Source organism: Hibiscus syriacus, unplaced genomic scaffold (genome assembly GCF_006381635.1).
Source record: "Hibiscus syriacus cultivar Baekdansim isolate YM2019G1 unplaced genomic scaffold, ASM638163v2 tig00110383_pilon, whole genome shotgun sequence".
Classification (NCBI taxonomy): domain Eukaryota; kingdom Viridiplantae; phylum Streptophyta; class Magnoliopsida; order Malvales; family Malvaceae; genus Hibiscus; species Hibiscus syriacus.
The window spans coordinates 1,897,536-1,922,036 of record NW_024062714.1 but is presented as its reverse complement, the minus strand read 5'-3'; the positions used below and the strand labels follow the sequence as shown (position 1 = coordinate 1,922,036).

General features: G+C 34.9%; 1 pseudogene; it reads left to right on the top strand.

Annotated features, from left to right (window-relative positions):
* Positions 1-565: 565 nt before the first annotated feature.
* On the top strand, positions 566-4,098 carry LOC120121920 (annotated as a pseudogene).
* The last annotated feature ends 20,403 nt before the right edge of the window (positions 4,099-24,501 follow it).

Sequence of the window (24,501 nt, the reverse complement as noted above, 5' to 3'; positions counted from 1 at the left end):
ATCCCAGACCTAGCACTTGGAGGATCGACACATTAGTACAATACGTTGTAATGTTTTTATCTTTCGAGTTGCATTATTTTGGGTGACATGTGCCAATATTTTGAATATACTTGTTTATGACGTATGTTGCTATTGTTACTGATGTTATAATTACTTCGATACTGGTTTTGGAATATTTTATTTTATTCAGTTTTACGACTTTAATTATTTGGAATTGAATTTTAATGTTATCAACTATATTTCTAAAGATATTTATTCGTAATTTGGTTTTAAATTATTGAAAAATGTTTTGGAAAATTTTATCGTAATCCACTAGATTTGGTTGTAACGCATGGGCTGAGTCTAGGGGTTACACTTTTACCAACACTTGCTTCACTTGAAGTATACAAGATAATGTTAGGCTGTAAAGCGATTTATCATTTAGCTGGTATGTGAATCTATGTGAGTATGGAAATAAAAGAGAATCGTATAAAATATGTTTATCCTATAAGTAAGTTAACTTATATTTTGTTTGAAAAAAAATGGCAAAAAATCTTATATATTGAACTTGATACTTGATTATGATATGCATGTATATGCACATTTATCTCCGGAGAACATGCTCCCAGCAGCCATTGAGGATGCTTTCACAATAATGAAAAGGCTCCAAGCTCAAGCTCTGACTGATAATCCTGATCTGTGGTTAATTGATGTAGTGAATTTTAGCAAGATGTTCATATCCAATGACTTATCCCGTGGTAATATTGCTCATAACTTAGCGATTCAGCTAGGGGTGGTTCACCTAATTTGGCCCCGGTTTTAGTTCGAGATTTCGTGCTTTTAGCACCTTTCTTTGGCGGGACAATGCTAATCACATCTAAAGATGAAGGTTCAAAAGATGTCTTCCTTAATTTGGAGCTCATTAACAAGTTTTGGAGGCTATTTGTGTCTATCAAAGAAACGATCAATCACCAGATGATTAACTCTATCAACTTGATCATTCGTAGTCTTAAACACTCGACTCTAGACCTTATTCTTGTGGTGGTTGGTGGAAGTGATTTCTTGAAAGATCAAGGAAAGAATTATGCTGATAAGTTGAAGAAGATTAGGAAGAAGATATAATATGTTGAACTTGAACATCGGTTCTTTCTAGGAATCCATACTAAAATATTTATTTATCTACTTATTAAAATATAAATATTATATAATTATAAAATATTTTCATAAACAATATAATATTAAAATTTGTCACATATCTAATATTTGTAAATATTAAAATTTTATAATTAATATTATAAACATAGTAAAAATATAAACAAAAATTTAAATTTAATTGCGATATAGACTTATATTTTTGGTGTCCTTATTTTTAAAGGAACATTAATGATACATTTCTTATTATTGATTTAATTTTAAAGGAAATTAAAATGTCTTACGATATTTTTTTATATTTTGAGTTTGATGCATTTTTCGTTGAAACGAACATCATATTTGCGTTCAAGAGGTTAAAAAAGAGTGAAATAAAAGTTTTAGGGGGCCAATGGTGTTTGGCGGCGAAAATGGTGAGTCATGGCCAGTGATGAAAGACTTTGGTTGAATCAATGGGTCGTATTAATATTTTATTTAAAGTTTAGGTGTTAAAATGATATTTTATCTAAATTTTAGGGTCAAATTAGTATTCCATTTAAAGTTCATGGATCAAATTAAAAGTTAATCCCTTTTGACTAATGATCATGTCATTAAACTTAGGGGTGACCATTTGGTCGAGTTGAGTAAAAAAATTCCGAGTTGTTCGAGTTGACGAGTCGTATTTTACAACTCGAACATAACTTGAAATTTTTCGAGTCGAGACGAGTTTAAGAAATTCGAGTTTTTGTTCTAATTTTATTATAATTATTTACATTATTATGGAAATAATTTGTTCCAATTTTTTGACTATATATATTATAATGTAATTATATCAAATGTAATCTAAAATTATGAAATATATTCATAGTATTATATTTTAAAGAAAGTATTTTGAGGATAAAATATTGATGAGAGTATAAATGAGTCTAGGAATTGATGAGAAGAAAGAATTTGCAACCAATTGTTGTCAAAAGACCAAATCGAGTAAAATGCAAAGTTAAAGGACTAAATAAAAAAAAGAGTACATCTTTAGTAAAAAAATAACAATTGAAGTTACATATGTATTCTATTGTGGTATATGAGCATGTGGTTCAAATTTGACAAAAAAATGACTTAAACTAAATCATATATCGAAGGAATAAGGAGATTATAAAAAATTGAAGGACTAAATTGAAAAATAAAAAATTTGTTATGAAAAAGAGGAATTTAAAGTACACATATATTCTACTATGGTTTAGGAGCATGTGGCTCAAATTTGGTAAAACAAAGGACTTAAAATAAATGACGAATTGAAGAAATAAGGAAATTATGAAAAATTAAAGGACTAAATTGAAAAACAAAAAATTTGTTATCAAAAAGAGGAATTGAAAGTACACATATATTCTACTATGGTTTAGGAGCATGTGGTTCAAATTTGGTAAAACAATGGACTTAAAATGAAGGAGAAATTGAAGAAATAATGAAAAAAATAGATTAAATCGTAAAAGTGTCAAAATACTTAGTCAAATTTTTTATTTTTTGAGTAGCTCAAAAATTCAAAATTTCAAATCGACCCGAACTCAAAAACCGAATTTATAATTTGGGTTGACTTGAATAACTCAAAATTGAAAAAAAAATTGATTTTTTTAGTTGAATCGAGTTTTGCTCACCCCTAATCAAACTAACATGTCCAATGACCAAAATGTAACAATCGATAGCATAAATGATCAAAATATAATAAATTGATAATATAAGTGACCGGAACATAACTTTTTTGATTTTAGTGTACAAAAGTGTACAATTTTAAAATAAAAGTAATCAATCACCCAACTAAAAATAGGGTTGGACTTCTCTAGAATTATACCTCTATTCCCGGGGTTAGTGACGAAAAATAATGTCTTTGGCAATGAATACGAGAGTAGCTTGTGGAGTGAAACAGATAGAGTAATATTATTGGCCAAAAATAGAGAAACAAACACATGAGCTGAGCTGATCATTACTCACTCTGACACTGCAATTGCAAAAAACTTGTTAACTTAAACCAAGAGAAAAAGAGCTCTCGTGGTAGCCATGGTCCCTAGATCGTGGATTACATATCAGGGTTCATATTAGTAGTTCTTCTGTGTAACATTCAAATTTAAGGTTATTTAAAATGGTTTTTAATCTAAAGTTATATTGTGAGATTTACGATTTACAATCGAAAATGTTACAAAAAATAATATTATTAGTTGTAATTCAAAATATTACGACAAGATAACATTTATAATTTCAACTTAAATTGTTACTATATTTAAGATAAAAAGTTATAATCTTGACAAATTTTTTTATTACAACTGATTTGTGCTTTTTTAGCGTTACGGTAACAAGTTGTATTTTAGAATTTCCAATCCGTGGAAAAATTGGCTCGATTGCTTTCTTTTTCCTTTTTGGATTAGTTCAATGTTAGATGAATGATTGTGATGGTCACGTTGCATGTGCATGGATGAAGAAAGATCAAGAAGGTTCCAGTTAGATTCGTGTGCAAAGGATGCACGGTGCTGCAGAGGATTACAATCCCAGTCTATTAGAGAAGGTTGTTAGGAATAGCTCAAGTTGTTAGGAGCAGTTTCATTTGTAATTCTGTTAATAATGTTGCTTGTAGGTTCAGCAACTTAAGCAATATAAGCGCTGTAAATTGTATCAAGCTGATATGAATGAAAATGATTTAGTTTCCTGAATTACTCCTTTACTGTAAGTTCTTAACATGGTATCTCTCGCTAAGGATCCTGGGGTCTTCATTTTCGTTGTTGCTTAGTGTCTTTCTTCTTCAGCATCATGTTTACCAATAAAAAGGTCAATGTGGTGTTGGATGAATCGAATTACCTACTTTGGAAACAGCAGGTTCTTCTCACAGTGCACAGTCATCATTTGGAACGAATTCTCAATGGAACCATGCCTATTCCGCCAGAATTTGTTGTTAATGTTGAAGGTGCATCTGTTGTTAACGAGGTGTATGAAGATTTCTTGGCATAAGACAGTGCCCTTGCTTCATGGCTTCTATCAACGATCAGTGCACACTGCTGCCTCAATTCGTTGGTGTTGAGTCTGCCTCGGCTGTCTGGAGCACGGTTATTCAGTTTTTTGCAAACAAATCGACCACTACAGTGATGAACCTGCATTATAAGCTACAATCGATAAGGAAGGGTGATGATTCCATGCGTGTGTACCTCACTCGCATCAAAGAGGTTTGTGATGCTCTTGCATCCTGTGGAAGTCCGATTTCGCAAGTTGAACACGTCGTAAGTATTCTCAAAGGGCTGCCAAGAGAATATCAGTCCTTCATGGACGTTATTACATCAAGTTCTAAGACTCTATCACTCGATCGGGTTTACTCAATGCTGGTTGACGCAGAAACACAGTTGGCTGGTTTTGATGCACAGTCTGAGAACCTTCCCATGAGTGCAAGTGTGGCCCAAGGACAGTTACATGGTGGATCTACTAGATTTGTAGATTCCCATGACTTCAAACAACAATCTTCAACGATGTGTGGTAGTCGAACTGGTGGTAGAGGTCGTGCACGCCTTCAATGTCAATTGTGTGGTAAAAATGGTCATTCGACTGATCGGTGCTGGTATAGATTCGATCGTGATTTTGCAGGATTCCTTACCACTAGTACTTGGTCACAGTATAAGGATGGATCGAGCAGCGTTAATTATGTTAATCTTGATAACGCTGCTTGTACGTGATGTGCCGACAATAATGGAGTTGGTGATGTGTTTACGTAAACGACTGTGGCTCCTGCTGCAACTCTTAATTCATCTCGTACTCAATGGATTGTGTACTCGGGTGTGACGCTTCATGTCACTCCTTATGCTACTCATATCAATCATTCAACCGACCTTGATGGACCAGGTAATCTTGTGGTTGGAAATGGCACATCTCTTGCAGTTAAATCAATAGGTCAATATGTTCTAAGGTCATCTTGTCAAACTTTACGCCTTAATGATCTACTGCATGTCCCTAAAATTACTAAACATTTTCTCTCGGTTTCGAAGCTTGCTAGGGATAATCACGTCTATTTTGAATTTCATGATGATGGTTGTAGTGTTCGAGATGAAGTAACAGGCAAAATCATTCTTCGAGGGAGGCAGACAGGAGGTCTTTACTCATTTACTTTGGATAGTCAGTCGAATGGTTGTAATAAGGAAGAAGCTTATGCAGTACATGACACTTGTAGTTCATTTGAACTCTGGCATAGGAGATTAGGCCATCCAGCTTTTGCCACTTTAAAATCAGTTTGTAATTCCATTTCTATTAACATTTCAAGTAATGCAAATCAGCTGTGTGTTGCTTGCCGTTTGGGTAAAAGTCATAAGTTTCCATATAGTGATTCAACTACAGTTTATGACATACCATTTGAGCTCGTGTTCACTGACCTTTGGGGCCTTCACCTGAGCCTTCAACTAGATTTCGCTATGGCATCTCCTTTGTAGATGCATGTACGAGGCACACGTGGGTGTATCTCTTGAAAAACAAGTCGCAGGCTATCACTGCATTTAGGCTGTTCAAAACAATGGTTCAGACTAAATTCTCATTACCAATCAAAGCAATCCAAAGCGATTGGGGTGGTGAATACAGGAACTAGTCTGATGAATTGGCTCATGAAGGTGTCTTGCATAGAGTCACCTGTCCCCATTCATCTAAGCAAAACGGGGTGGTGGAACGCAAGCACAAGCATCTAATAGAGTTGGCTCTCGTACTTCTGGCTCAAGCATCACTTCCAATCAGGTTCTGGTCTTATGCAGTTACAACAGCTGTATATCTAATAAATAGACTACCAACTAAAGTGCTGCAAAACTTCTCACCATTCGAGAAATTGTTTGCCAAGAAGCCTGATTATAAAACCATGCGAGTGTTTGGTTGTATATGTTTTCCACATTTGCGAGATTTTCAATCACATAAGTTGATGCCACGTTCTCAAGAATGTGTTTTTCTGGGCTATAGTCCTCAACATCGAGGATTTCAATGTCTTGGTAAAAATGGTCGAATATTTATTAGTAGACATGTGAAATTTGATGAAGTTGTCTTTCCTTTTGTAGTTGTGAAACAATGTATTGGTCAACAGGCAGTTTCTTTAACATGATCTGTAGCACTCGAAATCACATCTAGAAGATGTGCTGAATGTTGTGCCTGCACATTCGAATCAATCGACTGATGCTCCTCTACTCAGTGCTACTCCAGTGATTGATAATGAAGAAAGTTCTGAACAACAGTCTCTTGAAGTAGACAATGTGCCTGATCAAGTACCCTTGGTTAATGCTCATCCAATGGTTACTAGAAGTAAGCATGGTATTTTTAAACCAAATGTGCTCTTTGCTGGGGAAGATGCTACTATTATTGTTAATATTCATCAGGCCTTGCAGTCCACTCAATGGACATCCGCAGTTCATGAAGAACTTATTACTTTGGAATGAAATGGGACATGGTCTTTAGTTCCACTTCCAACTAGAAGAACAACAGTTGGTTGTAAATAGTTATTCAAATTGAAAAAGAATCCTGATGGCACAATACAATGATACAAAGAAAGGCTTGTTGCTCAGGGGTTTTCGTAAGTTCTAGGACAAGATTTTAAAGAAACCTTCAGTCCAGTAGTTAAGTTTCCAACACTTAACATTATTTTATCTGTTGCAGTGACAAACAACTGGCCGCTACGACATGTAGATGTTAACAATGCATTCCTTCCTGGTGAGTTGAGTGAGGAAGTTTTCATGAAACAACCACCAGGATTTGATAAGGTGCCTGATGATGGAACTAAGCTAGTATGTAAGTTGCATAAAGCTCTATACAGGCTGCGTCATGCTCCCAGAAACTGGAACAACAAATTAAAACAAAGTTTGTTGCAGATGGGCTTTCGAATGTCAAAGGCAGATGCATCGCTGTTTGTCTCACTTGCTCAAGGGGAAGTAACCTATGTGCTCGTCTATGTAGATGCCATTTTAATTACTAGACAGTCCACTGCTGCAATTGATCGTGTAGTATGTTCTTTACAAGACAATTTATCATTGAAGGATCTCGGTGAATTACGTTATTTCTTAGGCATTGAAGTTCAACGTACCAATGATGGTATAATGCTTTCTCAAAAGAAGTTCATTTTAGAACTGTTAGCAAAGTCTAGTATGTCTAAAGCAACACCTACCAGTACTCCTATGGTGGTTTCTAATAAGCTTCAAAAAGAGACAGGAAAGCTTGTTAATAATGCTCGAGAATTTCGAAGTACAGTTGGAGCTTTACTCTATGCATGTCACACGAGACCTGATATTGTTTATAGTGTAAGTAAGGTTGCTCAATACATGCATGACCCTCGTGAGAATCACCTATTGGCTGCCAAGCGAATTCTACGATATCTAGTTGGCACTATTGAATATGGATTAGTCTTTAAACCATCAAAGCAAGCAATGAGAGTAACTTCATTTGCAGATGAAGATTGGGGTGGCTGCGTGGATGATCGAAGATCCATGTCTGGTCAGTGTGTGCTAGTTGGTGGAAACTTAGTGTCTTGGAGTACAAAGAAACAGAAAGTTGTTTCCAGATCCTCCATGGAGGCTAAATATCGCAGCTTAGCAGATACGGTTACAGAAGTTACATGGATTGATGCATTGTTAAATGATATTGGAATAATAAAGCAGGAAAGACCAATTATATGGTGTGATAATACAAGTGCAATATCATTGAGTGCCAATCCTGTTCAACATTCACAATCTAAACATGTAGATTTAGATGTGCATTTTGTCAGGGAAAAGATTGCTGGAAATCAGTTGGTTATTAGCTATGTTCCAGCAGCACATCAGCTTGCTGATGGCTTCACAAAACCTCTGTCAAAAATAGCTTTTGCATCATTTCGAGAGAATGTACACGTTTGTTTAGCAAAGGAAGGAAGAGAAGAAGAAGCAGGAGGAATGTAAGATGAATGATTGTGTTGGTCACGTTGCATGTGCATGGATGAAGAAAGATCAATAAGCTTCCAGTTAAATTTGTGTAAAAAGGATGCACGGTGCTGCAGAGGATTACAATCCCAGTCTGTTAGAGAAGGTTGTTAGGAATAACTCAAGTTGTTAGGAGCAGTTTCATTTGTAATTATGTTAATAATGTTGCTTGTAGTTTCAACAACTTAAGCTATATAAGCACTGTAAATTGTATCAAGCTGATATGAATGAAAATGATTTAGTTTCCTGAATTACTCCTTCACCGTAAGTTCTTAAAATTCAAAAATGAGCATATGTGATCAGCATTTATATTAGCAAATGAGCATAGGTCGATTAGTTACATGTTACATGGAAATGGAGATGGAGAGTATCTGTTTCCAGTCTTCATCTTTGAATGAAGACATCATGCTTAAGCACTATTTGCAGGTCTTGGAGTTTTCGGTGAATAAATGTCTTCATCTTCGTTTTTTAGTTTTTATGATATTTTTTTATAAAAAAAATTGTCAATTCTAACAAAGATTTGTCGTCTAGTTCATTTAAGGATTCGTATCATACTAAATTATGAAAAAGTTGTTTTGCAAGTTAAAAATATATTTGAATTTAACACAAGAATATGGAAAATAATCAATTATTCATAGTTGTTTTCTAGTGGATAAAATAATTTAAATTTTAGTTTGACCTTGTAAAAGTAAATTTATGCATAGAGATGGATTGAGAGGGTGTTTGAGGTGAGTATAGTTTTGAAAATTTTAAACTCACATAGTTTAGGTTTTTTTGGATTAATTGCATCATATCTCCCTAAACTATACCCTTATTTTAAATTGGTCCTTAAACTTTTGAATATTCCAATTTCATCCTCAAACTAAAACTTTCATTCTCAATTAGTCCTTGAACATTTGAACATTCTAATTTCATCCATAAACTATGACCCTCATTCTAAATTAATCTCCAAACTTTTGAATTTTCCAATTTCATCTCTAAATTCATCCGAATATGTAATTAGTTTCAACCATAGTTTAACCTAAATTTTATTTTTTTCCAAACATATAATAATATAACTTGGTCTAACAATTTTATTAACAAGGGATGTGATTAGTATATAGGTATATTTTGGGATGAAATTGGAATTTTAAAAAAGTTTGGGAGCAATTTAGAATGAAGGTCATAGTTTGGGGATGAAATTAAAATATTCATAGGTTTAAGGACTAATTTAGAATGATAGTCATAGTTTAGGGATGAAATTAGAATATTTAAAATTTTAGGGACGATTTAAAATGGTGGTCATAATTTGAGAATATGTGATGCAATTAACTCTTATTTTATATCTGATCTAATTTCACCCTTTGATTTTACAAAAATAAAAATAAAAATTCACCCTTTAAAATTTATAATTTCACACTCCTATATTTTTAATATAATTTTCTAAAATTTTATACCTTACATAAAATCACGTTTATATTCTTATTTATTAATATAATTTTATAAAAACATACTTTTACAATTTATTTATTTTCGCTAATATCGTATTTAGGTTGGTTTCACGTGAATACTCTTAACCATGATGAAAAAATAATGCATTTTCATTGTATTGAAATAACAAAATTAAAAAAAATAAACTTAAATTTGGATTATGTAAAATATTTTTACACCTTGGGGGGTGTAATTATATATACCCATGGGCCAAGTTAGGATTTTAGTTCATTCAAATCTGACCTAAAAATTGAATTCGTTCACTTGCACTCAATCCGTTCGGGTTTAGAATGATCTTACTCGACTCAAAATTCGATTTATTTTTTAGGTCAAAACTCGTAGCTGCACTCGCACCCAACATATATAAATATATTTATATTTAACATTCGAGTTCACGAACTTGCGAGATCACGAACCAAATCTTGCTATGGAAGGAGTTTTTGAACCGTTTTTAACCTAGTAGGTTAGCACGGTATTTATAGTATTTCACAAGGAATACGAATTGGAAATAATATATTCGGGCTATTAATTAGTATCTGAGTAAAATTGAAAATAATTAATTAATACTGCCTTAAAAATATTTCAGATGTTAATAAGTATTTGAATAAAATCGGAAATAATCAATTAACACCGTATCATATTGAATATATCCGTGAATTGCAAGTCATGTCATATTTAATATTTGAATTAAAAGGAAATCACATAATATACTTTTTAATTTTTATATTTAAAAAGATAAGTTTTACTTAAAGGAAAATATTTAATTCGTAGTGGGTAAAAATATTCGTAGGCCTAACTAATCCAAACATTAACGTCGTGCAAGTGCACCTTCAACGCCAATGAGTTTGGCAAGATTAAATTTGCATCCCTTGCGCTTACATGCGAGGCACAATATCAACCTAAGTCATTGAACAACTAGCAAGTTAGTTTGTGTATATAAACTATTTTCTTGCTTGATAACTAACTAATATGTGATATGGGTTTTCTCATTTTCCTTACAAAACACAATTCACATGTACCCTACTTTGAGCATTAATTTCTCATTTATCACTGAATTGTTTTGAGCATATGAGATAATAATGTAAATATCTCATGTAGTAGAATATGAATCAGTAAATTCATTATTCGATTCTTCATCTTTACACTTAGAAAATATGCTCCAAAGTTTCAAATTTATTACATTTTTTTCAACAGATGAGACACTAAATTCCTCAATCAATATCAGTGGTTTGAATCATTACAAATATGAATAGAGCAAATTGGATAGAGAGGTGATCGCTGGTGAGACCTCACCACAACTGGTGCAAGCATACACCTGTCGAATGCAAGACTAGTGATAGCCTCTCGGCTAAAGATATCGATCCCACAGAGAACAAAATTGAAGATCTACTACTGTTATTGATGCAATTTTTGTTAAGGAAGAAAGTGAACTGATTGAGTTGTGGTTGTAATAAAATTATGTGGCGACAATAAACTTAAAATAAAGAAACTTAAACAAATGGATGAAATTGAACATTCATCAGACTTTGGTCAACCTATACACATAAGCAAGCAAAAGTATTTTGCTTGTCACTACAATTAAGCACATGCATCTCTAACAGTCATAGCAATTGTTTGTTACTGCTGAGACTTAATAAATTATCATTCCCTTCCAGGTTCTACACCTAGTCTATTGTGCCCACAATCCTACCCAACTTTCGTTTTCGTATTAGGTAACTTCCGCCGACAAAGATTGTAACAAGAGATGTCACCGCAATAACACTTTCATGTATATCACTTCTCAAAGTAAATAGATTAAGCACAAACAAAAGAAGGCTTCATAGATTGCAAATCCAAAGGTTTTAAGAACTTTTGTTCTCACAAACACAAAAACGTAAAAATCAATATAAAAAAAGTTCAAGCATAAATCAAATCTAGCGAGAAATATTCCTATTGTGCAACTAAGAGGTGATTCTTGCTAGCTCCATGTGATGTCGCTACTTCTGCAGTCGGTAACGATTGATCTCGGTCATCAGAATGCTCTGGTGAAGGTTTAGCACACCATGACCTTGGCTTCTTGGTGATGCAAAGGATGATAAGAGATGATCGGGAAGAGAGGATCCAAGGACGAGAGAAAAAAGTGCTCCTAGGTCAGGTATGTACATCCTTTTTTATAAGCTCACCAAGATATAGTTGTCCTTCATGCAAAAAATGTGATCCTCCATACAACCTTCTAGAATAAGGGCCGACTCAGCATAATGGCCTGACTTAAAGAATATTATCTTCCCATTCAATGATTACGGTGACATCTTGCTCATGGTCCAAGGTGGCAACATTAATTGTTTCCTTCAAAACTTGGACAACGACATTAGACAGAGGTCTTTCGACCTTTTAAAGTACGATAGAGGTAGAATTGAGTTTATAAATGCAAAATGCAATGCATCAACATCTGAATCTAAACGTAATGCTATGACAATAAAATACGATGATAAATATAATGAAATGAACAACTTAGGGACAAAACCAATTTAATGTATAGGTAGAATTTCAAGCTTTTTTCAGTATTATCACATCCCCATACATGAACGTTTGCTTGTCCTTAACTAAGCAAAATAATACAATCACAAAAGCAAGTTTAAGAAAGCTAGTATGTGTTCACATTATTGTTTTCTGAATCAAACAAGTCCTAAGTAAACAAGGCACAAGAATTAACCTAACAATTGCACCGACATTCACATAAATATATCACACGATGTATTTCCTAAAATCATAACATTATACACCAAATTTAAGCTTTCGTTACCAATCATAGATGAATTATAGTACACATATAAAGCACAACATAGTACAAAGAAACCTAAAATCAGAACACCTTTAGTCCTAACAAGTAACGACGGGGTGTGAAAAACCCCCAGGAGGTATCGTCATTCTGTCGACATATACTCTTTCAGGGAGAGCGTAAAGCATGTGTGCAATAGGGTACTCCCTTTTTAACGTCGCCTCAAATCACGCACACATGATCATATTTATTTGTAGAATATATTAAATTTTTTAAATGCATCGACAAAGGACAACTTTTATTTATATAGCATCTGTGATGTAATACTTCAAGCAGAGTATTTTACTAATCAAGTACTACTGTTGCATTCTACTATATCGACTAAGGCAATCGTCAGCACAAAATTTATATTTATTCATCTAAGTTCTCATACAACTCAAGTTTATGCATCGAATGCAATTAACAATCAGCCTTCACTTCATTAAACTATACTATTCGTTCTATACTTAAGGCAAGAACATGCAAAATGGGGTTTAAAAATCCTTCAATTTACATGCAATCCCCCTACACTTAAAACTTGCATTGTCTTAATGCAATGAAATAAAAAATGCACTGACAACATACACAATACAACATACAAATATACATGATGCAATAACAAAACATATGCAAACAACAAAAAGATGCACTGGAATTTAAAAACAACCAGAATGCAATGACATAAAAATGTGAGGATAATAACAGAATGCACAAAATGATGCATGCAAAAAATAAATGCAAGAAAAAAGAAAAGAAAAACCCACTTCTCCTTTGCTGCTGCCAATGTGGCTGCCTCCTCCTTCAATCGTTTCAAAGCATTTAAAGAATTGTCCAGTATTTACGTTGACAAAAAATTCTGTCAACATTAAACCTTTTCTGTGAAAAGAAAATTTTAGACATAAAGAAAATAAAACAAGATTATATACACAAGTGCAAAATATATGCGCAGAAAAGAGACTTAAAGAATTTTATCCAAGTTAATGGTCTCCTGATACGTTTTAGTTTCTCCCATATAATGCTTTAACCTTTGCCCATTTACTTGGAAGCTATGACCATCATTAATTGTAATTACCAAATGAGAAGATACTTTGACCACCTCAAATGGTCCTGACTACCGTGACCGTAATTTCCTTGGGTACAACTTCAAGCACGAATTGAAAAGAATGACATGTTGGCTCACATTAAGTTATCTCTGCAAAATAATGCTATCATGTAATTACTTAGTCTTCTCCTTATAAATCGTTGCATTCTCATAACCTCCTCATCGTATCTCATCCAACTCAAAGATATCAAGCAATCTCTTTTGCCTAGTTGTTGAATATTTTCATATTTACTTGTTTAACAACCCACATGTCTTTGTGCTTGATCTCAACAAGCAGGTGACTTGGCTTTCCATAAACAAGCTGAAATGGAGACAACCCGATGTGCATTTTGTTAGTCTGAAGCATTCACAATGCATCGTCTAATCTAGTGGACCAATCCTTATGAGAAGGATTAACAACTTTCTCAAGAATTTGCTTGATTTCTCTATTAGATACCTTGGCTTGTCTATTGGATTAAGGATGGTATGTGGTTGCCAAGCGGTGATTAACTCTATAGCGCTTTAAAGCGACGACCACTTTCTTGCAATGAAAATAAGTGCCTTGGTCATTGATTAATGATCTTGGCGTGCCAAACCTAGTGGGAATAAATTTCTAGAAAAATCTTAGGAAAATCTTGGAATCATTTTCCAGCGTTGACATTCGTTTGGAAACATAGTCAATCACCACCAATATGCAAGAGTTGCCAAAAGAATTAGGAAATAGACCCATAAAATCTAACCCTCGTACATCAAAAAGTTCAACGTCCACTATAGATTGTTGAGGCATTTCATTGTGTTTAGATATGGTACCAGTGCACTGACATCTATACATCGCTTCATAAAATTTTGAGTGTCATTGAATAACGTGGGTCAATAGAATCCAAATTGAAGCACCTTGGCAATAATTTGCATTCCATCAAAGTGCTCCCCATGAGGAGCAGCATGGCAATGTTTTAAAATGGGTGCAATTTCCTCACCAGGGACACACTTGCGGATAAATTATTTAAGGGTGTTCACTCGGTTAAAACGGTGGCCGACCGAACTGAACTACCTCTAATCGAACTAACCGAATTTTTTTTCTTTAACCGTTAACCGAACCGAACTTTTGTATGAAAATATTAACCGAATCGAATAAATTTCGGTTAATTCGGTTAATTTCCAAATTAACCGAAATTTTTTAGAATTTTTAAATTTAATATTTTTTAATAAAAAATAGTTTGCAATATCTAATTAATTTGATTCAAACATTATATTAAAATAAGATATTTGTATCTATCAATTTAGTTCAAACAAACCAATAAATTTGAAATTCTACAAAATAAATGGTACATGAAGGTTGTGCTTCTCCATTGTTAACTGCACCATCCGCTTCATACTTGGTTATGAAACTTGTTATAATCCAATGGGAAGAACTCCTTGCTGCGACAAAAAAGGCCTCAAGATAGGTCCCTGGACTCAAGAAGACCTTAAACTCACCAACTTTGTTCAGGTTCATGGACCTGGAAACATGCTCCACGGCTTGATTTTCTTGAACTTTCTTCCATTCTCGGCTTGACTTTGTGCGGCCAATCTGATGTTAACGCGTCCAACTTGTTAGGTGCACAAACTCTCCTAAATCCTCAGCTGCTAAGCCTAGCCAACACGATCCTGTCTTTGAAGCAAGAAAACCCAGAATCAGTGCTGCAATATCTCAACCAAAACCAGCTCTGCACCACGTCTGCCGTTCCATGTACGCATAGGGGTGTTATTCTTAGGATTGTACAAGAGCTTGCAGGTCCTTGCAGGGAGAGAACTGCTGACTTTATAAAATGGATGCACTGCCTTGTTGTTACTGGTCTTCTGTTGGAAAATGCAAAATCATTCCATGGGACTATTGAACTTACTGAACTGCTGTCTCACCCATGCTCCACTTTGTTTGCCCATGCTCCACCTGCCTATCTCGTGCCCATACCTTATACAAATCAAGACAGTGCATATTATGGGGGCAGTGAAGCATTGTCGAGGAGCTTTTGCCGAGGAACTAACCCATTGTTCTTTTGAATGCTTACAGTTTTCGATATTCCTTAGACTTTTAGCCTTTAATTCCATGGCTGTCTAGTTTTGATAACCAAGGAGCACATGAAGTGGGGAGCAGCATATTATAGGGTGAAAAAATATTAAAAAATATTTAAGGGTTAATTCGGTTAATTAACTGATTTCGAATCGAATTAACCGTTAACCGAATTATAAAAATTTTCTTAACCGTTAATCGACCGAACTAATTCGATGGCAGACCGAATTAACCGAACTAATTCGGTTCAATCGGTTAACCGAATTAGTTCGAAAATTTGAACACCCCTAATATTATTATTGCATACTTTAAAAATATATGTCTCATTCTAAAAATATTGCTTTGTGTTCTTAGAAATTGTTTCTTTCGATACCCATGTGTGGATTTTGGTATGTTCCTACAAGCGAGGTAGTGAACCATATCGGTGTACCAAGGAATTACATCGACATTGAATAGCGTCTCATCAGGAAATATGTCAATAATTGGCACAATTGTTCCATCTTCATTACCTGCTTCCAACCTAGATAAATATGCCACTTGATTTTCAAATCCCTTGTGATTTTTAATTTCCATGTCAAACTTTTGAAATAAAAAAATTCATACTATTAATCTTGGTTTGGCATCTTTGTTAGCATATAGGTAGCGTAATGCATTATGGTCAACAAAGATTGTAACTTTTGCACCGATAAGATATGATCAAAATTTTTCGAAACCAAAAACTACAGCTAGCATTTCTTTCTCGGTGGTGGTATAATTAATTTGAGCTTTAGTTAGAGTCTAACTAGCATATTGGGTGGAATGGAAGACTTTATCCTTATGCTAACCTAACACTGGGCCAACACCAAAACCACTTGTGTCGTACATAACTTCTAATGGCTTTTTCTTGTCTGGTGCTACAATAATAGGTGCATTCACAAGTTTACCTTTGATAAGGTTGAAGGCTTGTAAACATGAATCATCAAACATGAACTTTTTTTTTCAAATATCAGCTATATTCCACCCGATAGCTTTCTTATGATTTTTCCAAATATGGAGGAGCTTCTTTTTCTTGCCCTGCATCCAGATTTGCAGAGTCAATCACTGGAAAAGTCTTGTTGTCTCCTAAGAAGGCAGACTTCAAATTTCGGGTAGGGGCTTGAGTTTTAAAGTTGGAAGTTCATGAATAGATGGTTTAAATAATGGTGTTTTTCGATTTTCAACATTCAATGACTTCTATTTCCATTGTTGATACATATCCACAACATTGGTTTCCTAAGTGACTTTAGTGTCACTGTAATCAATTTCCTACTCTATTGTTGTTGCATCATTTTCCAAAAGTATTTGGGACTGATTCGATAAATTTCGACTGAACTATCTCATCAATTGTGTCAACAGAGAAATATCTTTTCTTTGTTGAAGCTTGCATTGGATCAAAAACTTTAAATGTGATTGGGTCATCATTTAGCCTCATGGTTAACTCTTCCTTCGAAATATCAATTAAAGTTAGACTAGGGGCTAAGAATGACCTCTCAAGTATAACTGGTATAACTTTATCAACCTCATAGTCAAGAATGATGAAGTCAGAGCTGATAAAGAAAATTTGCCCACTCTCACCACTACATCTTTGACTTGCCCTTCGGGATGCGTCAATGATCAGTTGGCCAATTATAATGTCAGTGTAATATCTCAAAATTTTGGTTAGTGACTAAAATAAAATTTTTGAAACTTTAGTAGCTAAAGTAGAAACATAGAAAAAATCAAGGATCAAAAATGTTATAACACTTCGAATCTCGAAAACCAGAATCCCGTTGAATATGGTTTTCTTTAATAAAATTGGGTTTTTTTAGAAATGTAAGTAAGTGTTTTTACACCGAATAATTATTATAAAGTTTGTTTCTAAATATCGATTTAATACTTAAAACCATGATTATCAAAATTGGATCGGATCGGCTAGTTTAATCGGTTGAATTGTGAACCGGTGGCCTGTCCGGTCCAGTTACCTTACAAAACCGGTCTGGCAATGAACCGGCTGAAAATCGATAGAACCGACTGAAAACTGGTAAAACCGGAGTGAACCGACTGAAAACTGGCAAAACCGGTTTGAACCGCCGGTTCACTTTTTTTCTTTAAAAAAAAATTTAAACCAAACGACATCATTTTTGCAATGAGCCAAGTCAAATTCGAGTATTGCTGAGCTCGACTCAAACTCGAAAACTTTAAAAGTAAGCTCAACTCGACTCAAAAACTAACAAGCTAAAAATTATCAAATTCAACTCGAACTCGAAATATATTATTAAAATTTAAACTCAAAAAGGCTCGAACTCAAAAAAAAATTAGAAGTTCAATTGAAACCTAAAATTTGAGCTCAATTGAAGCGAAAGAATAGTTCGCTCTGTGCTCACCAAAAGGCTCCATGATTTTGAATGTCAAATTACCTCTATTATTTATAGAAGTAAGTTGGGATGCTCTTCTATGTTTCTTAGTCATGTGGGATTGTTTTGTTCTCATATTTTTACTCTTTAAACTTTTGAGATGCTCTTCTATGTTTCTTAGCCATGTGAGATTATTTAAAAAAAAATTAAACCAAATGACATCATTTGTTATGATTTTTTTAAGCCTCAATTTTTTTTATTATAGTTATATAATTATATTTATTATTTAATATGTTTTACCTTAAATATTTTATTGTAGTTGATTTGAATCATTTTGTTTCACTTGATTTTATGGTTTTTAATTTATATATATTATGACTTGTGATATTTTTATACCTTTTAATATTGTAAACTTAAAAAAAATGTTACATATATATTAATATTGTTGTGAATATTATGTAAAATTAAAAAAATTATTTTATCTAAAATTCAGTTCAACCGCGGTTGAATCCGATTGAACCAGTGAACCAGTAGTACCTTCACCGGTTCAATGTCCGGTCCGATTTTAAAAACATTGCTTAAAATACCTTATTTTCAATATATATATATATATATATTAAACTAAATCAAGAGGTTTATATATGCATGAAATTGATTATATATATATATATATTTCAATAAGATTGATTTGATGTGATAAATTAGTATATTTTATTGAGAAATAATGGATCACAAACAGAAGATGTTTTCAAAAGCAATGTCGGTTTTAAAACTGAGAAAGGAAATTAGAAAGCCAAGCTCGAACCAACTCGTTTTATCCCGAATAAAAAAGACATCACTCGATTACACCAGCTAACTCGACCCAAAGTATAAACCGACCATTCCACGGTAGTAACAGAATTGATCAACACCGAAATCACTCCAGTCCTAGCCCCGATCATAGTGAATCGGCCAACAGTCATATCTCTTGATGGCCTCCACTCAAGCAACGACGAACGGAGGGACAGCAACCGGTCATCTCCCCTCCTCCACGCGTAACAACCCGTAAGGCAAACTTAAAATCGTCATCAACCAACAGCTATAAGCAACCACCAAAGCAGAGAAAACAAAACAAAAGAAAATTGGCCGGTGAATGCGGGTTTCCATTTTTCGGGTGATTCGTGCATCGTTTGAAAGATCCGAACGGCAAGGTAAGTATATTTTACTCTAAATCACTTCGCTACCATGTTAATGAAATTGAATGAATGTTGTTTCGATTCTTGTTTAAAGTTTAAACCACAATCTGAATTTGCACATCGAGGCATATTAACTACACAGAATTTCATAGAATGGATTAGTTGAGCATTGGCATTTTCCTCAAGTCGTTATTGATATGCATTTTGTTTAATTGTTCTTTCAAAATTAGATTAAGAGGAACTGAAGTTTCCATTTCGTTCGTTCTGTCTGAGCAGGTATTAGTTTAAAAAAATGATTTTATTTTACTAATTTTTGTCATGAAGTTGCAAATAATTCTCATACTCGAGTGTGGAGTACTACTACAATCCTGTTTGCTTACAATTTGCGGAGAATTTGAAATTTCCAATGCTCAGGTAGCTCATGTTTTTTTGGTAGCCCTCAAGTTCTAAGGCTTCGCCTTGATTAATCTGAAGCGATTCGGGTCGCACATCTGGCTTTGGTAGGTGAGTCTTCCGGCAGGAAATTTTTTACATACATAAGGACTCAAACATCAGAATTTACTTTAACGATATCAAGCTACTTACCGCAGATGTTGGGAAATAAACGAGTACGAGTAATTTCTCTATAACCAGATTAGTGAGAATGTGAAATAAAAGCGGAAAAATAATACCCGAAATTGATAACGGAGTTCAGCCAATTTACTTACGTCTTCGGACTGCTGCAGATCTTTTACTAAGAGAGAAAATTTACAGGTGTTTACAAAACACTCACTACTCATAAGAAAACTCTCTAGTATTGGGAGAAAGAAATGATTTGGGATGATTTTGAAGCTAAATGAGCTAGAGTATTAATAATTGAAGCTTAAGGACTAATCTTATAAATACCCTAAAGTGCAGTGACTATTTGTAATTATCCCATTATCATTTTTTAACAAACATCTACCAAACTTTGAAAAACCATTTTTCAAAGAAATATTTACCAAACTTTGAAAACTATTTTTCCAAAGTTGGTTGCCAAACTTTTAACTTTTAACAATACTTTAACAATCTCCCACTTGAAGACTGATTTTAATCTGTCTTCACACCTCGATCAATGCAACAACATTTCTAGTCTTGTTATTCTAGCATGTCAACTGAGGCTGAACACAATTTCCGTTTGTTCGTGGTCAACATCTTTGTCAACATGCCTGCCGGATTTTGAGCTCCACTAATCTTTTCAAGTTTCAAAATCCCATCTTCCAGAAGAGACCGGATAAAATGATATTGCAATTGTATGTGCTTCGTCCTGGAATGAAAAGATGGATTCTTTGCTAGATGGATAACACTTTGACTGTCGCAATACAAGACATTATTTTCTTGGTTCTTGCCTAACTCTTCCAAGAAACTTTGGAGCCAAACCTTCTCCTTGTTGGCTTCCGTAACAGCGACATATTCTGTTTCAGTTGTGGAAAGAGCAACTATCTTCTTTAGTTGAGAAACCCAATTCACTGCAGTACCTTCTAGAGTATAGACATACCCTGTAGTGCTCCTTCTGATGTCAACATTTCCGACTAAGTCAACATCTACATAGCCTGTCAGTATCGTATCTCCACCTTTGAAACAAAGTACTTTGTTTGTAGTACCCCACAGATATCTGAGGATCCATTTGATAGCTTCCCAGTGTACCTTGCCTGGATTATTCATGTACCTACTAACAGCTCCCACTGCATGAGCAATATCTGGTCTAGTACAAACCATGGCATACATCAGACTTCCAATTACTGAGGCATACGACACCTTCACCATGTGTGCACGTTCTTCCTCATTCTTTGGTGATGTTCTTTGGAGAGTCTAAAATGAACACCTAAAGGTGTACTTACTGGTTTAGCATCTTGCATGTTGAACCTGGAGAGTACTTTGTTGATGTACTCAGTCTGTGATAACATCAAAGTCCCCGACTTTGTGTCTCTCTTGATTCTAATCCCAATAATCTGCTTTGTTGCGCCCAGATCTTTCATTGCAAACTGCTTCGACAATTTTTATTTCAAGTTTATAATCTCTTGCATGTCTGAACCTGTAACAAGCATGTCATCAACATACAACAATAAAATAATGAAGCTGTTTTCAAACTTCTTGATGTAGAAACAATGATCTACTTGGCATCTGGTAAAACCACTACTACTCATGAAGTTATCGAACTTCTTGTACCACTTTCTAGGAGCTTGTTTTAAACCATACAAACTCTTCTTCAACTTGCATACCATGTTTTTCTTGCATGCCTCTATGAAGCCTTCTGGCTGCCTCATATAGATTTCTTCATCCAAATCACCATAAAGGAAAGTTGTCTTCACATCTAACTGCTCAAGATATAGATTCTCTGCAGCTACAATTTTCAACACCAGTCTGATTGTAGACAATTTCACGACTGGAGAGAAATTTTCATTGTAGTCAATACCTTCTTTTTGTTGATAACCTTTGACAACCAATCTTGCTTTGTAGCGTTTTCTCCCATCGTGCTCTTCTTTGATCCTGTAAATCCACTTGTTATGGAGCGCTTTCTTGCCTGGTGGTAATTTAGCTAATTCCCACATCTGATTTGACATAAACGAGTCCATCTCATCTTTCGTGGAAGACTCCCACTTGACTGAATCCTCCACCTGCATTGCTTTATCATAGCACTCTGGTTCACCATTGTCAGTCAGCAACAAGTAGTGCAAAGAAGGAGAATAACGTTGGGTTGGTTTAGGAATTCTGGAGGAGCGTCTCAGTTCTGGTGTGCTTGGTTCTTCTTGAACTGCTTCTTGATTGATCTGAACATCATTTATAGAAATCTCCTCGAACTCAGCAAATTCCTTTGTTTCAGCTTCGGTATTGGAGCTACTTGATTCTATGGTTGATCTGTCTTTGTACATCACATTCTCATTGAAAATGACATCTCTGCTTCTGATGATCTTCCGATTTTCGTAGTCCCAAAACCGGTAACCGAACTAATCACCACCATAACCAACAAAGGCACATTTGTTGGACTTGGCATCAAGTTTACTTCTTTCAACAGAATTATGTGTACATAAGAAATACAACCAAACACTCTCAAGTGTGAAAGGCTTATTTCTTTCTTGCTCCAAACTTCCTCTGGTATTCCACCATCCAGGGGAACTGAGGGCCCACGGTTGATCAGGTAAGCTGCAATGTTAATAGCTTCAGCCCATAGAAATTTGGGCAAGCCGACATGTATCCTCATACTTCTTGCACGTTCATTCAGAGTTCTGTTCATGCGCTTCGCTATGCCATTATGCTATGGTGTCATGGGAACTGTTGTCTCCATCTTGATCCCATTGTTTGTGCAGAAATCTCTGAATCTACTATTTTTGTACTCTCCGCCATTATCAAACCTCAACCGCTTAACTTTCAAACTAGTCTCATTTTCCACTATGGCCTTCCATTTTCTAAAGGTATCAAAGATTTCTGATTTATTCTTCAGGAAAAAAACCCACACCTTCCTCGTAGAATCATCGATGAAGGTGACATAATATAATGAGCATGCAAGAGATGGAACTGGAGATGGTCCTCATACATCAGTATGAACCAACTCTAACTTTTCTGCCTTAGGTGTCTTGCCAATCTTTGCAAAACTGACTTTCTTTTATTTGGCAAAGATGCAATCCTCGCATAGTCCGACATCTACACTCTTTAGATCCGGCAGCTTCCCTTTTGACAAAAGTGTCTTCATCCCTTTCTCGCTCATATGGTCAAGCCTTTGGTGCCATAGGTTTGATTTTCCATCAGCATCTGCTACTGCAATGATATTCTCTAAATTTGAGGTTACATAGAGAGTACCAGTCTTTTTACCACGAGCAATGACGAGTGCTCCTTTGGTAAACTTCCATTCACAACCTGAAAAGGTTGTGTTATATACTTCTTCATCAAGTTGTCTTACAAAAATCAAATTTCTTTTGAGGCCAGGAATATGTCTCACTCCTTTCAGCTTCCACGTGGTCTGGTTTGGCAACTTTAATCGGATGTCTCCTTTTCCAATGATCTTCAAGGTTTCATCATCAGCTAGATGAACCTTTCCAAAATCACCATTGATATAGTTCTCCATGATTTCTTGGCATGAGGTGGAGTGAAAAGATGCCCCTGAATCCAAGATCCATGATTCAATTGGACTGTTGAAGCTTAGAATCATGGCATCACCTGTCTCCTCTGTCATGTTGGCATATTCCTGTGCGCCGGTATCTTTCTTCGGTGCTCGACAATCTCCTTGCCACAATTATAACAAGTAAAATCTTTCTTTCCCATTCTTAATTTTCCCCTTCTGGATTTCGATATGCCATGATTTGAATTTCTTTATGAAGTTCTCCCTCTAGACTCTATGTGCAATGGTGAGGAGCTTGATAATTCACCCAATTCTCTCCGTCGAATTTCTTCACTCAATACTAGATCCCGAACATCGTCAAATTTTAATTTGTTGTTTCCCGACGAGCTGCTGACTGATGTAACAGTAACATTCCAACTGTCTGGTAGAGATGATAAGAGAATTAAAGCTCGAACTTCATCATCGATTCAATTTCCACGAAACTCAACTGGGTTGTGATTGTGTTGAGTTCATTTAGGTGTTGAGTCACTGATACCCCTTCCGCCATTTCCAAATTGAATAATCGCCTCATCAAATGAACTTTGTTTGAGGCCGATGGCTTCTCATACATACTGGAGAGAGCCACCATACGACTCGCCGTGGTATTTTCCTTTATTATGTAGAAAACAACATTGCAGGATAACGTCAGTCGGATAACTCTGAGGGCTTGTCTGTCGAGAAGAGCTCAGTCTTCATTCTTCATGCCCTCTGGTTACTTTCCTGAGAGATGTTGATATAGATTTTTCTGGTACAGAAAATCTTCAATATGCATCTTCTAAAAGCTAAAGTCCGCACCATCGAACTTTTCAATTTTCACCTTCCCTTCATCTGCAGCTATCGCTCCCACTCGAGTTTGGCTTCTTTTGGATCGTTTCTGATAATTCTTGCGAACCACCGTGTATTAGAACACCTCCGTCGATAAATTCGTTTCACCGACAAAATTTTAACTATTCACAAAATTTACTATTCACGTGAATAGTAATGAATAGTAACTTCACAAAAATTTGACAAGATTCACAACCAAAAGCTCTGATTATCATTTGTTGGGAAATAAATGAGTACGAGTAATTTCCCTATAACTAGATTAGTGAGAATGTGAAATAAAAGCGGAAAAATAATACCCAAAATTGATAACGGAGTTCAACCAATTTGCTTACGTCTCCGGACTGCTGCTGATCTTTTACTAAGAGAGAAAATTTATAGGTGTTTACAAAACACTCACTACTCACAAGAAAACTCTCTAGTATTGGGAGAAAGAAATGATTTAGGATGATTTTGAAGCTAAATGAGCTAAGGTATTTATAGTTGAAGATTAAGGACTAATCTTGTAAATACCCTAAAGTGCAGCGACTATTTGTAATTATCCCATTATCATTTTTCAACAAACATCTACCAAACTTTGAAAACCCATTTTT